Raw genomic sequence first — 14,989 nt, forward strand, 5'->3', positions numbered from 1 at the left:
TGTATTTGGCTCCATCCATCTTCCCATCAATGTTAACCATCTTCCCCGTCCCTGCTGAAGAAAAGCAGGCCCAAACCATGATGCTGCCACCACCATGTTTGACAGTGGGGATGGTGTGTTCAGCTGTGTTGCTTTTACGCCAAACATAACGTTTTGCATTGTTGCCAAAAAGTTCAATTTTGGTTTCATCTGACCAGAGCACCTTCTTCCACATGTTTGGTGTGTCTCCCAGGTGGCTTGTGGCAAACTTTAAACAACACTTTTTATGGATATCTTTAAGAAATGGCTTTCTTGCCACTCTTCCATAAAGGCCAGATTTGTGCAATATACGACTGATTGTTGTCCTATGGACAGAGTCTCCCACCTCAGCTGTAGATCTCTGCAGTTCATCCAGAGTGATCATGGGCTTCTTGGCTGCATCTCTGATCAGTCTTCTCCTTGTATGAGCTGAAAGTTTAGAGGGACGGCCAGGTCTTGGTAGATTTGCAGTGGTCTGATACTCCTTCCATTTCAATATTATCGCTTGCACAGTGCTCCTTGGGATGTTTAAAGCTTGGGAAATCTTTTTGTATCCAAATCCGGCTTTAAACTTCTTCACAACAGTATCTCGGACCTGCCTGGTGTGTTCCTTGTTCTTCATGATGCTCTCTGCGCTTTTAACGGACCTCTGAGACTATCACAGTGCAGGTGCATTTATACGGAGACTTGATTACACACAGGTGGATTGTATTTATCATCATTAGTCATTTAGGTCAACATTGGATCATTCAGAGATCCTCACTGAACTTCTGGAGAGAGTTTGCTGCACTGAAAGTAAAGGGGCTGAATAATTTTGCACGCCCAATTTTTCAGTTTTTGATTTGTTAAAAAAGTTTGAAATATCCAATAAATGTCGTTCCACTTCATGATTGTGTCCCACTTGTTGTTGATTCTTCACAAAAAATACAGTTTTATATCTTTATGTTTGAAGCCTGAAATGTGGCAAAAGGTCGCAAAGTTCAAGGGGGCCGAATACTTTTGCAAGGCACTGTATATATATATACAGTTGAAGTCAGTAGTTTACATACTTACATACACTTAGATCGGAGTCATTAAAACTCATTTTTCAACCACTCCACAAATTTCTTGTTAACAAACTATAGTTTTAGCAAGTCGGTTAAGACATCTACTTTGTGCATGACAAAAGTAATTTTTCCAACAAATGTTTACAGACTGATTATTTCACTTATAATTCACTGTATCACAATTCCAGTGGGTCAGAAGTTTGCATACACTAAGTTGACTGTGACTTTAAGCAGCTTGGTAAATTCCAGAAAATTATGTCATGGCTTTAGAAGCTTCTGATAGGCTAATTGACATCATTTCTGTCAATTGGAGGTGTACCTGTGGATGTATTTCAAGGCCCACCTTCAAACTCAGTGCCTCTTTGCTTGACATCATGGGACAATCAAAAGAAATCAGCCAATACCTCAGAAAAAAATTGTAGACCTCCACAAGTATGGTTCATCCTTGGGAGCAATTTCCAAATGCCTTAAGGTACCAAGTTCATCTGTACAAACAATAGTACGCAAGTATAAACACCATGGGACCAGGCAGCCCTCATACTGCTCAGGAAGGAGACGCGTTCTGTCTCCTAGAGATGAACGTACTTTGGTGAGGAAAGTGCAAATCAATCCCAGAACAACAGCAAAGGACCTTGTGAAGATGCTGGAGGAAACTGGTACAAAAATATCTATATCCACAGTAAAATGAGTCCTATATCGTCAAAACCTGAAAGGCCGCTCAGCAAGGAAGAAGCCACAGCTCCAAAACTGCCATAAAAAAGCCAGACTACGGTTTGCAACTAAGATTGTACTTTTTTGAGAAATGTCCTCTGGTCTGATGAAACAAAAATAGAACTGTTTTGGCCATAATGACCATCATTATGTTTGGAGGTAAAAGGTGGAAGCTTGCAAGCCGAAGAACACCATCCCAACCGTGAAGCATGGGGGTGGCAGATTCATGTTGTGGGGGTGCTTTGCTGCAAGAGGGACTGGTGCACTTCACAACATAGATGGCATCATGAGATTAAAAATGATGTGGATATATTGAAGCAATATCTAAAGACATCAGTCAGGAAGTTAAATCTTGTTTGCAAATGGGTCTTCCAAATGGACAATGACCCCAAGCATACTTCCAAAGTTGTGGCAAAATGGCTTAAGGAGAACAAAGTCAAGGTATTGGAGTGGCCATCACATAGCCCTGACCTCAATTCTATAGAAAATCTGTGGGCAGAACTGGAAAAGCGTCTGCGAGCAAGGAGGCCTACAAACCTGACTCAGAAACACCAGCTCTGTCAGGAGGAATGGGCCAAAATTCACCCAACTTATTGTAGGAAGCTTGTGGAAGGCTACCCGAAACGTTTGACCCAAGTTAAACAATTTAAAGGCAATGCTACCAAATACTAATTGAGTGTATGTAAACTTTTGACCCACTCGGAATGTGATGAAGAAATAAAAGCTGAAATAAATAATTCTCTCTACTATTATTCTGACATTTCACATTCTTAAAATAAAGTGGTGATCCTAACTAACCTAAGACGGTGAATTTTTACTTGGATTAAATGTCAGGAATTGTGAAAAACTGAGTTTAAATGTATTTGGCTAAGGTGTATGTAAACTTCCCACTTCAACTGTATATATGTCTATGTCTTTCTTTTTTTTCTTTGAGGAAGGAAACAAACCAGTTTAAAAGAGACCCCTAGACATAATAAGTGCAGCAAAATCCCCATAATCTTCTCACAATGTTTCTTCTTTCAGTTCATTACAAAGTTCATTGCTTTCCAGACAATGATTGTTCAATTTCCAGTAGGTTTTTAGTTTTTCACCTGGTAATTCTATTTATTTTTTGTCCCCAAAATGATCTGTTTTTAGTGCTTTGGTCAGCCCACATGTATCCAAAGCGGTTTGGTAAGAGTTCTCTGAAGGAATCTTTCAATTGGAAATCTTCTTTAACTTTTTGCTAGGTTTTCCCTTCGGCAGTTCATTTAAAACCTGTCCTTGCCTCCCTATCCTTTGCTTCTGTTATAGTATTAAAATCACCACCAATGATAACTGCATAGTCACTTTTACCCCTACCTGCATGTACATATTACCTCAATTAACTCAACTGCCTTGTACCCCTCCATGTATATTGTCTTGTTATTGTTATTTTATTGAGTTACTATTTTCGTATTTATTTTTTGCAAATTGTTGGGAAAGAGCTCGTAGGTAAAGTGTACACCTGTTGTATTTGGCGCATGTGACAAATAAAATGTTAAACATGATTTTATTTGTTTTTATTGTTGAGTTACAAGTGGAAAACTCCATATTTGAGTAATATGATTGGCCGTTCATTCACCACCACGCTTCCCACGAGTCACAATTTACAATTTACTGAGCAGTATATGAGTGATCTACTCTCAGAGCTAATTTATTATAGGAAAAATGATTTACAAAACTAAACTTTCAATAGTGAACAAAGTAGCAAATGTGCAATAGGCTACTGTTGATAGTCTACAAAACGACACCTAACATTCATCTTGGCTACTGTTGATAGTCTACAAAAAGACACCTAACATTCATCTTGGCTACTGTTGAGAAGTTGTCTTAAAGAGGCAACGCCCTATTTTGGGACGTAAAATGCAATTCCAAAGAATATGGTAATGACTTACATTCTAAAAGATATTACACAGCTTTTTTAGGCACTAAATAACAAATGTGGCCTATTAATTGATGAATATAGAGAGACAGCATGCTAACCTATGGGCCCTGCATGATTCTAATGCACGTATAAACTACACCAGTAGAAATCCTGTTTGGGACAGTAGATTTCTGGCCAAGCGGGTCAGTGAAAGGAAAAAGTTCACATTGGACCCTGCATTGTATTTGAACCTGAACATCCCAATATACTGCTGTATGTAGGTGTGACTCTCCCCACCAGGGGGCAGAGTCTGTCTGTAAGCAGGTACAACGTTGGAATGCTGTTAAATATACACAACTATGGGAGACACACAGTACCAGTCTGTTCCCATCAGCTCCAGGTTTTGTTATCTGTGAAGAAAGCAGTGATATGGGTAACATAAATCATATCATATATACAAACAAGACTAGATATCTGACTGATGTATGTTACCGAAGACGATGGGGATACTGTATTTGAGGTCTGTGGGAAATGGGCATTGACCCATGGCGTCTTCTCTGCGTCTTCTCTCTCTCTATCTCTTTCTCTTTCTCTCTTTCTATATGCTGAGTTCCTCCACTGTAAGGGAAAGATTTTCAGGAGGTTTGTCAGGAGATCGAAGCAGAGACCGTGAGACTGACTGGAACCAATAAGGGTTCTCTCCTGTCCCCATCAACCTACGAGTCTATTCCCCTCACGGTACACAACACACACACCACAGTGTACTACTCTTACACGATCCTCAGAAGGGGACACACCCTATAGCTCAACCCAAACCAGATGCTTAAATGCATGAAAAACAGCAAGTGAAAACTTTGTAAATATGTCTGTCTATCCTTTGATAGTGTTGAACCTGACCCTGGTAGATCTACCTGGCATGACCAAGGTACCTGTAGGAGATCAGCCTACTGATATAGAGTACCAGGTCAGACACATCAAACATTTATTATAATATTACAATCCTTCCTTCATAAATAAAGTTGTATTGTATTTGTTCCTGCAGGAGAGGGACATGATCATGCAGTTTATCTGTAGAGACAACTGCCTGGTCCTGGCTGTTACTCCAGCTAACATGGGCCTGGCCAACTCTGAGGCGCTCAAACTGGCCAAGGACGTCGACCCTCAAGGTGAGACAAAACAGGGACATAACGTCTCTCCAGAACATTGCCAAATGGTCCAAATAATCACTACATTGGAGTATCAGTTGACTACATGATGAGAGGTACTATCTTCCTTTCTTTGTCATAGTTTTCCACCAGGCCAGCGGACCACAGGGGGATCACTAAATTAGATCTGATGGACGAGGGAACAGATGCCCGGCACATACTCGAGAACAGGCTACTGCCACTACGTGCGTGTGTGCGTGTGTGCGTGTGTGCGTGTGTGTGTGTGTGTGTGTGTGCGTGCATGCATGCATGCGCGTGCGTGCGCGCGCGCGCGCGTGTGTGTGTGTGTAGAGATAATGTTCCCATAACATTCTCATAATGTCCCCATAATGTTCCCATAAAATCCCTGTTATGGAATAAGTCAGGTCAGAGCCAGCTATTAAGAGAGTTGGGACAGGTTTTAGAACGGCCGCCATGTTAGCACGTTTATTCTCAAAATGTTGGTGATGTAACAATACGAGAGCCCCTCCAACAACTCCCTATGAAATGACCTGCTGTAAACAAGCCGAACAGAGCAGCGAATTTAACAGACTATTTATTCATTAGCATTCGGGATAACATGTATCCAATTCTGTGCTGTGTTGTGGTGTCAACAAATTGCATCTATGTTTTCACTGGACACTTTCATAGGTTTTAAAAACTAGCAGAAATCAACAGCACAACACAGAAGCACCAATTATCACTTAGCAACGGCTATGGAGGAGAAAGTGGCACTAGGAGTGTTCAGACATAAACCGCATTGGCCCAACTCTCTGGGTTAGGTAGGTTAGTGTAAGAAGCATACGCGCTACAATACACTACACTTCCACACTCCATCCCCAGGTGGCAGCACCAACCAGGTCAGGTGATTGTGCTCTGCCAGGAAGCCTTGATAATTCCTCAGGCGCAAGCGATGTAGAGGATTGTGACTCAGTGTGAGAGGAGGGCAGAAGCATCTCAGCCAGCTTTTGTTTCTTTCTTTGTGTTCGTTAACCTCTTTAGTTGGGCGTGTCTTTCTGTCGTTTGTTTTTTGGAAATATTTATTTTGTCTTCATGAATGTATGAATACTAATCTACTTGGACTGTCTGATTATGGGAATCATGACTGAGCGGGCCCTGGACCTAAAGTCTCCTGGGTACATGTACATTCAACACCTGGTCGCATATGCTTATTTCTCACATTTATGCACACATCAAATCAGCTGACAGAGCATGTAGCTCGGCATAAGACCCCTAGACATAACAAGTGCATCAAAATCAGTAGGCTAGTTATTGGTTTCGTAACAATCCCCACAACGTCCCCATGATGGTTCCATAACATCACTGTAACATTCCCATAACATCTCCATTATGTTGTCATAACGTCCCCATACTGTTCCCATAACATCCCCTTAATGTTCCCATAACATCCCCTTAATGTTCCCATACTGTTCCCATAACATCCCCTTAATGTTCCCATACTGTTCCCATAACATCCCCTTAATGTTCCCATACTGTTCCCATAACATCCCCTTAATGTTCCCGTACTGTTCCCATAACAACCCCTTAATGTCCCCATACTGTCCCCATAACAACCCCTTAATGTTCCCATACTGTTCCCATAACATCCCCTTAATGTCCCCATAATGTTCCCATAACATCCCCTTAATGTTTCCATACTGTTCCCATAGCAACCCCTTAATGTCCCCATAACAACCCCTTAATGTTCCCATACTGTTCCCATAACATCCCCTTAATGTTCCCATACTGTTCCCATAACAACCCCTTAATGTTCCCATACTGTTCCCATAACATCCCCTTAATGTTCCCATAACATCCCCTTAATGTTCCCATACTGTTTCCATAACATCCCCTTAATGTTCCCATACTGTTCCCATAACATCCCCTTAATGTTCCCATACTGTTCCCATAACATCCCCTTAATGTTCCCATACTGTTCCCATAACATCCCCTTAATGTTCCCATAACATCCCCTTAATGTTCCCATACTGTTCCCCTAACATCCCCTTAATGTTCCCATACTGTTCCCATGACATCCCCTTAATGTTCTCATACTGTTCCCATAACATCCCCTTAATGTTCCCATACTGTTCCCATAACAGCCCCTTAATGTTTCCATACTGTTCCCATAACATCACCAGTGACCAGGCTGTGCTGAGGTAAGTGTTGAAATGAAGGCTTGATATCCTACTGCCATGCTGAGCTCATGGGGTTGTGTTACAGTATTACAATCAGTGCCAGCCTGCCCTGGGATAGTGTGTGTATGTGTGCTCGGGTCTGGGTCTAGGCTGGGTAAAGCTGTGCCAGGTCCGTCATGCTTGCTCCTTCAGAGGTAATGCATTAGACATGGAGCCTACTGTTAGTGCTGCTGTGACAGTAGAGAGATTAGATTTGAGATGCCTGAATGAAACATCTGCTGGCCTGCTGAAATCAGAGGACCTTCTGAATCTGAATGCTGCCCTCCAGAGATTGTATTGGATTGTAACTCATGGAGACACAGCTTACACACCTTTTTACTCATCCACTCTGCTCCTCTGCTCTTCTCTCCTCTCCAGGTTACATTGGGGTGGTGAATCGTAGTCAGAAGGACATTGATGAGAGGAAGGACATTAAGGCAGCTCTGGCTGGAGAGAGGAAGTTTTTCCTGTCTCACCCTGCATACAGACACATGGTTGACAGCATGGGTACCACGCATCTGAAGAGTTCTTCCTGTCTCACCCTGCATACAGACACATGGTTGACAGCATGGGTACCGCGCCTCTGAAGAGTTCTTCCTGTCTCACCCTGCATACAGACACATGGTTGACAGCATGGGTACCGCGCCTCTGAAGAGTTCTTCCTGTCTCACCCTGCATACAGACACATGGTTGACAGCATGGGTACCGCGCCTCTGAAGTGTTCTTCCTGTCTCACCCTGCACACAGACACATGGTTGACAGCATGGGTACCGCGCCTCTGAAGTGTTCTTCCTGTCTCACCCTGCATACAGACACATGGTTGACAGCATGGGTACCACGCCTCTGAAGAGTTCTTCCTGTCTCACACTGCATACAGACACATGGTTGACAGCATGGGTACCACGCCTCTGAAGAGTTCTTCCTGTCTCACCCTGCATACAGACACATGGTTGACAGCATGGGTACCGCGCCTCTGAAGAGTTCTTCCTGTCTCACCCTGCATACAGACACATGGTTGACAGCATGGGTACCGCGCCTCTGAAGAGAGTCCTCAACCAGGTACACAAACACACACCCACACACACCATGTGGATATCTTTTGAAACTAGCCAGAGATCAAATTAGATGTTTCTTTCTGGGTGTGTGTGCAGCAACTGACCAACCACATCCGAGACAGTCTAAAAGCATTCTGCAGTCGTCTCCAGAGCCAGCTCCTACCGCTGGATAAAGAGGCTAAGGAGTTCAAACACTACAGAGCTGATGACCCCGCACGCAAGACCAAGTCCCTGCTACTGTCAGTTCACACACACGCACACGCACGCACGCACGCACACACGCACACGCACACACACACACACACACACACACACACACACACACACACACACACACACACACACACACACACTAGAAAACAAAGTTAGCAGTGTGTATTAAGCGTGCGTACAGTCTGGTGCAGCAGTTTGCAGCAGACTTTGAGAAGCGTTTTGAGGGTTTAGGAGACCAGGTGGACACCTATAGAACTGTCTGGAGGAGCCAAGTTCAATCGCATCTTCCACGAACGCTTCCACTTCGAACTGGTCACGGTCAGGCTTGGAGTCTCTGTGTGAGTCTCCACTCTTTTCCTCAGACTTATTTTAACCTAAGTACTTTACACCATTGCTCATTATCATATGTTCCTTTCCCAGACTAGGAGAGGAGACAGAGAGAATTGTGACCACACACATCCGGTACAGAGAGAGTTGAGCTAAAGACCAGGTCACACACACCCACACCTATAGATAGGTAGAATATTGTGACTGTGTGTATTCACTGTACAGGTCCTGCTGCTAATCAATGTACAGTCGGCCTACATCAACACTAACCATGAGGACCTCATTGGCTTCGTTCTCCCTGGTTAGTTCTCACTGTCTATGTCTTCTGGTCATCATATGTGTGTTGAGATCAGGGCCTTGTGATGGCCACTCCAATACCTTGACAAATGATGTCAATTAGCCTATCAGAAGCTTCTGTGTGTTTGTCCCAGTATTCAGACAAATAAGAAGAGCGCTGCAGGAAACCAGGTGAGTTTCACACAGCTCAGTGACCTTATCTTAGGTGATGAATGGCTTGGGTTTTACTCTCTAATTCTAAAATGTGAGTTATGAGAACTTAACAAATGTTTACAACTGGACTGGAATGGCAGCTGACGTGGATGTTTACTGTATGTAGAAGGAGCAGGTGAAACTGATGAGGATGTTTACTGTATGTAGAAGGAGCAGGTGAAACTGACGAGGACGTTTACTGTATGTAGAAGGAGCAGGTGAAACTGATGAGGATGTTTACTGTATGTAGAAGGAGCAGGTGAAACTGACGAGGACGTTTACTGTATGTAGAAGGAGCAGGTGAAACTGACGAGGACGTTTACTGTATGTAGAAGGAGTAGGTGAAGCTGACGAGGACGTTTACTGTATGTAGAAGGAGCAGGTGAAACTGACGAGGACGTTTACTGTATGTAGAAGGAGCAGGTGAAACTAATGACTATGTTTACTGTATGTAGAAGGAGCAGGTGAAACTGACGAGAACGTTTACTGTATGTAGAAGGAGCAGGTGAAACTGACGAGGACGTTTACTGTATGTAGAAGGAGCAGGTGAAAATGACGAGGACGTTTACTGTATGTAGAAGGAGCAGGTGAAACTGACGAGGACGTTTACTGTATGTAGAAGGAGCAGGTGAAAATGACGAGGACGTTTACTGTATGTAGAAGGAGCAGGTGAAACTGACGAGGACGTTTACTGTATGTAGAAGGAGCAGGTGAAACTGACGAGGACGTTTACTGTATGTAGAAGGAGCAGGTGAAACTGACGAGAACGTTTACTGTATGTAGAAGGATCAGGTGAAACTGACGAGGATGTTTACTGTATGTAGAAGGAGCAGGTGAAACTGACGAGGACGTTTACTGTATGTAGAAGGAGCAGGTGAAACTGACGAGGACGTTTACTGTATGTAGAAGGAGTAGGTGAAACTGACGAGGACGTTTACTGTATGTAGAAGGAGCAGGTGAAACTGACGAGGACGTTTACTGTATGTAGAAGGAGCAGGTGAAACTGACGAGGACGTTTACTGTATGTAGAAGGAGCAGGTGAAAATGACGAGGACGTTTACTGTATGTAGAAGGAGCAGGTGAAACTGACGAGGACGTTTACTGTATGTAGAAGGAGCAGGTGAAAATGACGAGGACGTTTACTGTATGTAGAAGGAGCAGGTGAAAATGACGAGGACGTTTACTGTATGTAGAAGGAGCAGGTGAAAATGACGAGGACGTTTACTGTATGTAGAAGGAGCAGGTGAAACTGACGAGGACGTTTACTGTATGTAGAAGGAGCAGGTGAAAATGACGAGGACGTTTACTGTATGTAGAAGGAGCAGGTGAAACTGACGAGAACGTTTACTGTATGTAGAAGGAGCAGGTGAAACTGACGAGGATGTTTACTGTATGTAGAAGGAGCAGGTGAAACTGCCTGGAAACAGTGACGATGTGTCAGCTCCATCCTAACCTGCCTGTTCTTTCTTCTGTCTCCTGTTCCAGGGTGTGTAACCTCCTCCCTCCAGTCTAATAGTATGAGTAGTCCAGTCTCTGTAAGGCTAAGCCCTCACTACTCCTACTGGGACACTGTACCTCTCCCTGGTCGTGTCCTGTTCACCATCCTCTTTAAACCCACAGCCCCATGGCTCTCTTTTCTACCGCCTTTCCATAGGCTGCACTCTTTGCCTCTACTCCCTTTGCGTGTGTGTGTGTGTACGTGTGTGTGTGTAAGTAGCACAAAATGACGCTGAGTTGTAAACTTGGCTCAGATCCAAGCCCAGCTGTCTGGTCACTCACTAAACACAAGCGCAGACCCTGGTCTGCTACACAAGGGAGAAATTAAGGTGTGTGTGTGTGCGCGCATGTGTCACCGCCCTGGTGTGTCTCCAGTGTGTGAAACAGGATGTGGGTCATCTCTCCTCTCTCTGCCATCTCATCCTTCCATATCTCCTCCCTTTCTCTCCCTCCACCTCTCCATAACCCATCTTCAGCCACCCCATCCCCCCCTTCTCTCACTTCCTCCTCAATCTTTCATCCTCTGTCCAAATCTCTCTTTTTAGCTGTCAGTCTTTTCTTTCCTCTTGTCTTCCTGTCCTCCTCATTTCTCCCTCACCCAGTCTTATCACTGAGTTCATAGTTTCTCCCTCACCCAGTCTAATCACTGAGCTCACAGTTTCTCCCTCACCCAGTCTTATCACTGAGCTCACAGTTTTTTCCTCACCCAGTCTTATCACTGAGCTCACAGTTTCTCCCTCACCCAGTCTTATCACTGAGCTCACAGTTTCTCCCTCACCCAGTCTTATCACTGAGCTCACAGTTTCTCCCTCACCCAGTCTTATCACTGAGCTCACAGTTTCTCCCTCACCCAGTCTTATCACTGAGCTCACAGTTTCTCCCTCACCCAGTCTTATCACTGAGCTCACAGTTTCTCCCTCACCCAGTCTTATCACTGAGCTCACAGTTTCTCCCTCACCCAGTCTTATCACTGAGCTCACAGTTTCTCCCTCACCCAGTCTTATCACTGAGCTCACAGTTTCTCCCTCACCCAGTCTTATCACTGAGCTCACAGTTTCTCTCTCCCACAGTTCTTCAACAGCTGTGTTTTTCTGTATTTATTGGTAGTATTTTACCATACCGTATCTTCCATGTCTTCTTTATCATTTCTAGTGTTTTTTCCCATCATGCTCTTTGTGTGTCGTTTTGTGTTGGTCATTGAAATGTGTTAAAGGCATTGTCAGAAAATCCCACTAGTGATGTAATGACTGGCAAGGTGAGAGGACATTTCACTTTTCTAACTGATCCTTGTTGTCTCAACAACTTATGTCTCTGTGCATGCGTTACGGTATCTCACTCAATCCCTATGCATGCAGTATCTCTCCTCTCTCCCACACTGTGACCCATATGTAAGATACATCACACCATCTCTCTCTTTCTCCAGCTCCACAGAACTTGCACCTGCCTCTCTCGATCTCTAAACCCCCCGGCTTAGAGCCAGCCTGCCGAGCAGAGCATTACAGGGATAGTCCACCCAGACCACATGTTTGCTTCTCTATTTACAGCACGCTAACATGACTCTACCCACTCCCATTGTTTTAGCTTTAACGATGCTAATGCTAGGCTATAGCTAAGTAGACATACAAACTCAGATTGTAGCTAGCTGACATTAGGGGTTCAAATCCTACTGTTTTTGTATCCATGAGATGATGTAATTTAGTCATCTGAGTGAACTATCCCTTCAACCCCTCCCACCTTAACCTCCCTCGGTCCCTCTCCATGCCCCTGACCGCTGACCCCTCTCTACAGGTCATCCGTAAGGGCTGGCTTACCATCAATCAGTATCATCAAGGGTGGGACCAAGGAGTACTGGTTTGTCCTGACCGCTGAGAGCCTGTCCTGGTTCAAGGATGATAAGGTGAGCACAGTGTCACTGATCCGGCCTGATGATGAGACTAGTGGAGCTGCTAAAGCTTTACTACTGAGGCCTACTAGTAGAGGCTGGACAAAATACACACCTGAGTACCGCAGAACAACACACACTCCTTTATTACAATCACATTTCTGTTTGGTACAAAAGACCTTCAAATACTACTGTCTTATGCAGTATGGGAAGGTAGAGTGGGATACAGGTAAAGTAGAAAAGACATGGGCAGCTAGGGTTACATTCATCATAATCGTCAAGCAGGAAGTCTGGGGTGTACTGGCTGGGATTGGCTGTGGGAGCTGTCCGTCAGGCTGTAGGTACGATGTGGTTGGTCGGGGCGGCTGCCATCTGTCTGCCTGTCTGTGCCTGCTGTACAGGATAGGAAGGTCTGCACAGCAAGTGTAGACAGGCAGACACAACACAACTCTCTCTCAGCCTAGCACAGCACTGCTTGCTCGTGATGTCCACGGACTGTGTGTGTGTGTGTGTGTGTGTCAGTGTGTCTTGGGATGGGCTGGGCTGTAACTTGTGTCAAATGCACACATGTAAGTACAGAGCTGGCCCAATACTACTTAAACTAAGCCCCCCTTTTCCCTACCATACCTCCCTCCCTCTCTCCATCCACTGTTCCCCCTGTTCCCCCCCCCCCCCCCTCCTCCTCCTCCTCCTCTGGGAGTTGAGGCATTTGGAGCAGTTCACTCTGACACAGCTGGAGCCAAACCAACACACACACACATACACACACCCCTCCTTAATAATTCACTTATCTCCAATCCCAGTCCACTGACATGGGTATGAAACCAACTATTATCTCAGTAACATAGTCTCTTCTAGCAGCAGTGTCTCTGACAGCACTACTGAAATGAGAGCTACTAGTATCCTAGCTGGTACAGGAGGTTCTAGTGCCAGGTTAACACAACCCCTCTGCTCTGCTCTGCCTTCTCTTTGACAATATTACCCACTACAATATTTGACTTTACTACACAGATTATACCTCGGTGTAGTTACAGGTAGGCTGGGAAAAGTGTGATAATATCTGGTGAAATAATCATCAGAACTCTTTCTTTTCCAAAATGGAAACGGGGTAGACTGACAAAAGATGTCAACCTTTTTTCTAGACTAGGGGAGAGTGGGGTTAGTTGAGCCAAAGAGATACATTGAGCGACCCTTGTTTCTAGGAAAACATACACAAATTGAATAATTTGACCAAATATTTAGGAAGAGGTCGTCATTTCATGGAGGCTGTGAAGGAAGAAACCACATGGAAAAAGTGTTGGGTTGGGCTATCACAGCAAGTTAGGTCCACAAAAAAATGGATTTTCACCAAGTCAAATGAATTTATTGTGTTAGAGGGTTCATGATGCTTGTATCTAAACCAAATGCTATCAAGATTTTTCTATACACCAGTTGTGGTCTCTATAAACTTCAATATGAGGTCTTAAACCTAGCATAACAGTGCATCTTGTCACTGTGTGGGCTAATATAGTCAATGTTTGACTTGAGGTAAGTTGAGCCAATGGCAAGATGAGAAAATGGAAGAGTTTTCTTCCCAGGTGTTATGCAAGGCATTACCACTGGGACATGAGGTAACAACAGGGCCTATATTAAAAATGTTTCAAAAAAGTACAAAGTGTTTGTTAGGTGTTAAGCCTATCTTAAAATATGCTTCAAATGATTCAAATACAAAAAAAGTGATTGTGTTGATTTGTGTTTGGGAAATAAAGATAAACATGGTTTTAAAAAGGTAATATTTCATTCGGTACAGACATTTGTAGACGGCTTAACTTACCCTGTCCCACGGCTCAACTTACCCCAAACCCCGGGGTAAGTTGTGCCAAGAGACCACTTTTTTTGACAAGCTATTTTTTCAAAACTGTAATGTTCACATGAATTCTGATTCTCCAGGGATACAAAACATCCTGAAATATATAGTTTGTAGATATCTTTGTTAGAAAGAATACTACATTTCCCTTGGCCGAGTGATGCTGAATGCAAAAAAGCCACTCAACTTACCCCACCCTCCCCTACTGTTAGTTCTGTAGGAAGCCTGTGCTCTCTCCTTGCCCCTGTGTGTGTGTTTGTCTCAGTGGGGGGGGGTCTACTGTAGTAAATAATCCTTACTATCACAGCTATGTCACCATGCTGCCCCAACAACACTGTAGGCCACAAACACACTCCTCTCAGAGTTAGACCCAGGCCAAGCCTCTCTCTCGCAAAGCCTACTCTGTTTCTATCCACTTTCTCCACAAAGTTTTCTAGTTCTCTTTCCTCATTCCCCTCCCACCCTTTTCCCTCTCTTTCTTCCTTCTCTAATTCCCTCCCTCTGTCGTTCTCTTTCCCTACCTTTTCCTGCTTTATCCCTCCTATTCCCCCCCCTTTTCCCTTTCCTTCTCTCACTCTTTCCCTCCCTCTCTCTCTCTCTGGTTGGCAGTCTCTCTGGGCCTGTACACATTCCTGGCTGGAGAACTCAAGGTTTAGTCC

At 44.2% G+C, this 14,989-nt stretch overlaps 1 pseudogene across 1 annotated transcript in view; it reads left to right on the plus strand.

Annotated features, from left to right (window-relative positions):
- Nucleotides 1–14,989, plus strand: part of LOC110522769 (dynamin-2-like) — a 43,797-nt pseudogene that overhangs the window by 4,893 nt on the left and 23,915 nt on the right. Inside the window, exons 2-12 of the transcript XR_016495001.1 lie at nucleotides 3,845–3,867; nucleotides 4,181–4,398; nucleotides 4,545–4,624; nucleotides 4,703–4,826; nucleotides 4,959–5,056; nucleotides 7,400–7,546; nucleotides 8,070–8,080; nucleotides 8,173–8,315; nucleotides 8,471–8,607; nucleotides 10,609–10,620; nucleotides 12,391–12,499. The product of XR_016495001.1 is annotated as a dynamin-2-like (transcript). The remainder of the gene's footprint in view (nucleotides 1–3,844; nucleotides 3,868–4,180; nucleotides 4,399–4,544; nucleotides 4,625–4,702; nucleotides 4,827–4,958; nucleotides 5,057–7,399; nucleotides 7,547–8,069; nucleotides 8,081–8,172; nucleotides 8,316–8,470; nucleotides 8,608–10,608; nucleotides 10,621–12,390; nucleotides 12,500–14,989) is intronic.

Source organism: Oncorhynchus mykiss, chromosome 4, assembly GCF_057628025.1.
Source record: "Oncorhynchus mykiss isolate SJ-2025 chromosome 4, ASM5762802v1, whole genome shotgun sequence".
NCBI lineage: Eukaryota > Metazoa > Chordata > Actinopteri > Salmoniformes > Salmonidae > Oncorhynchus > Oncorhynchus mykiss.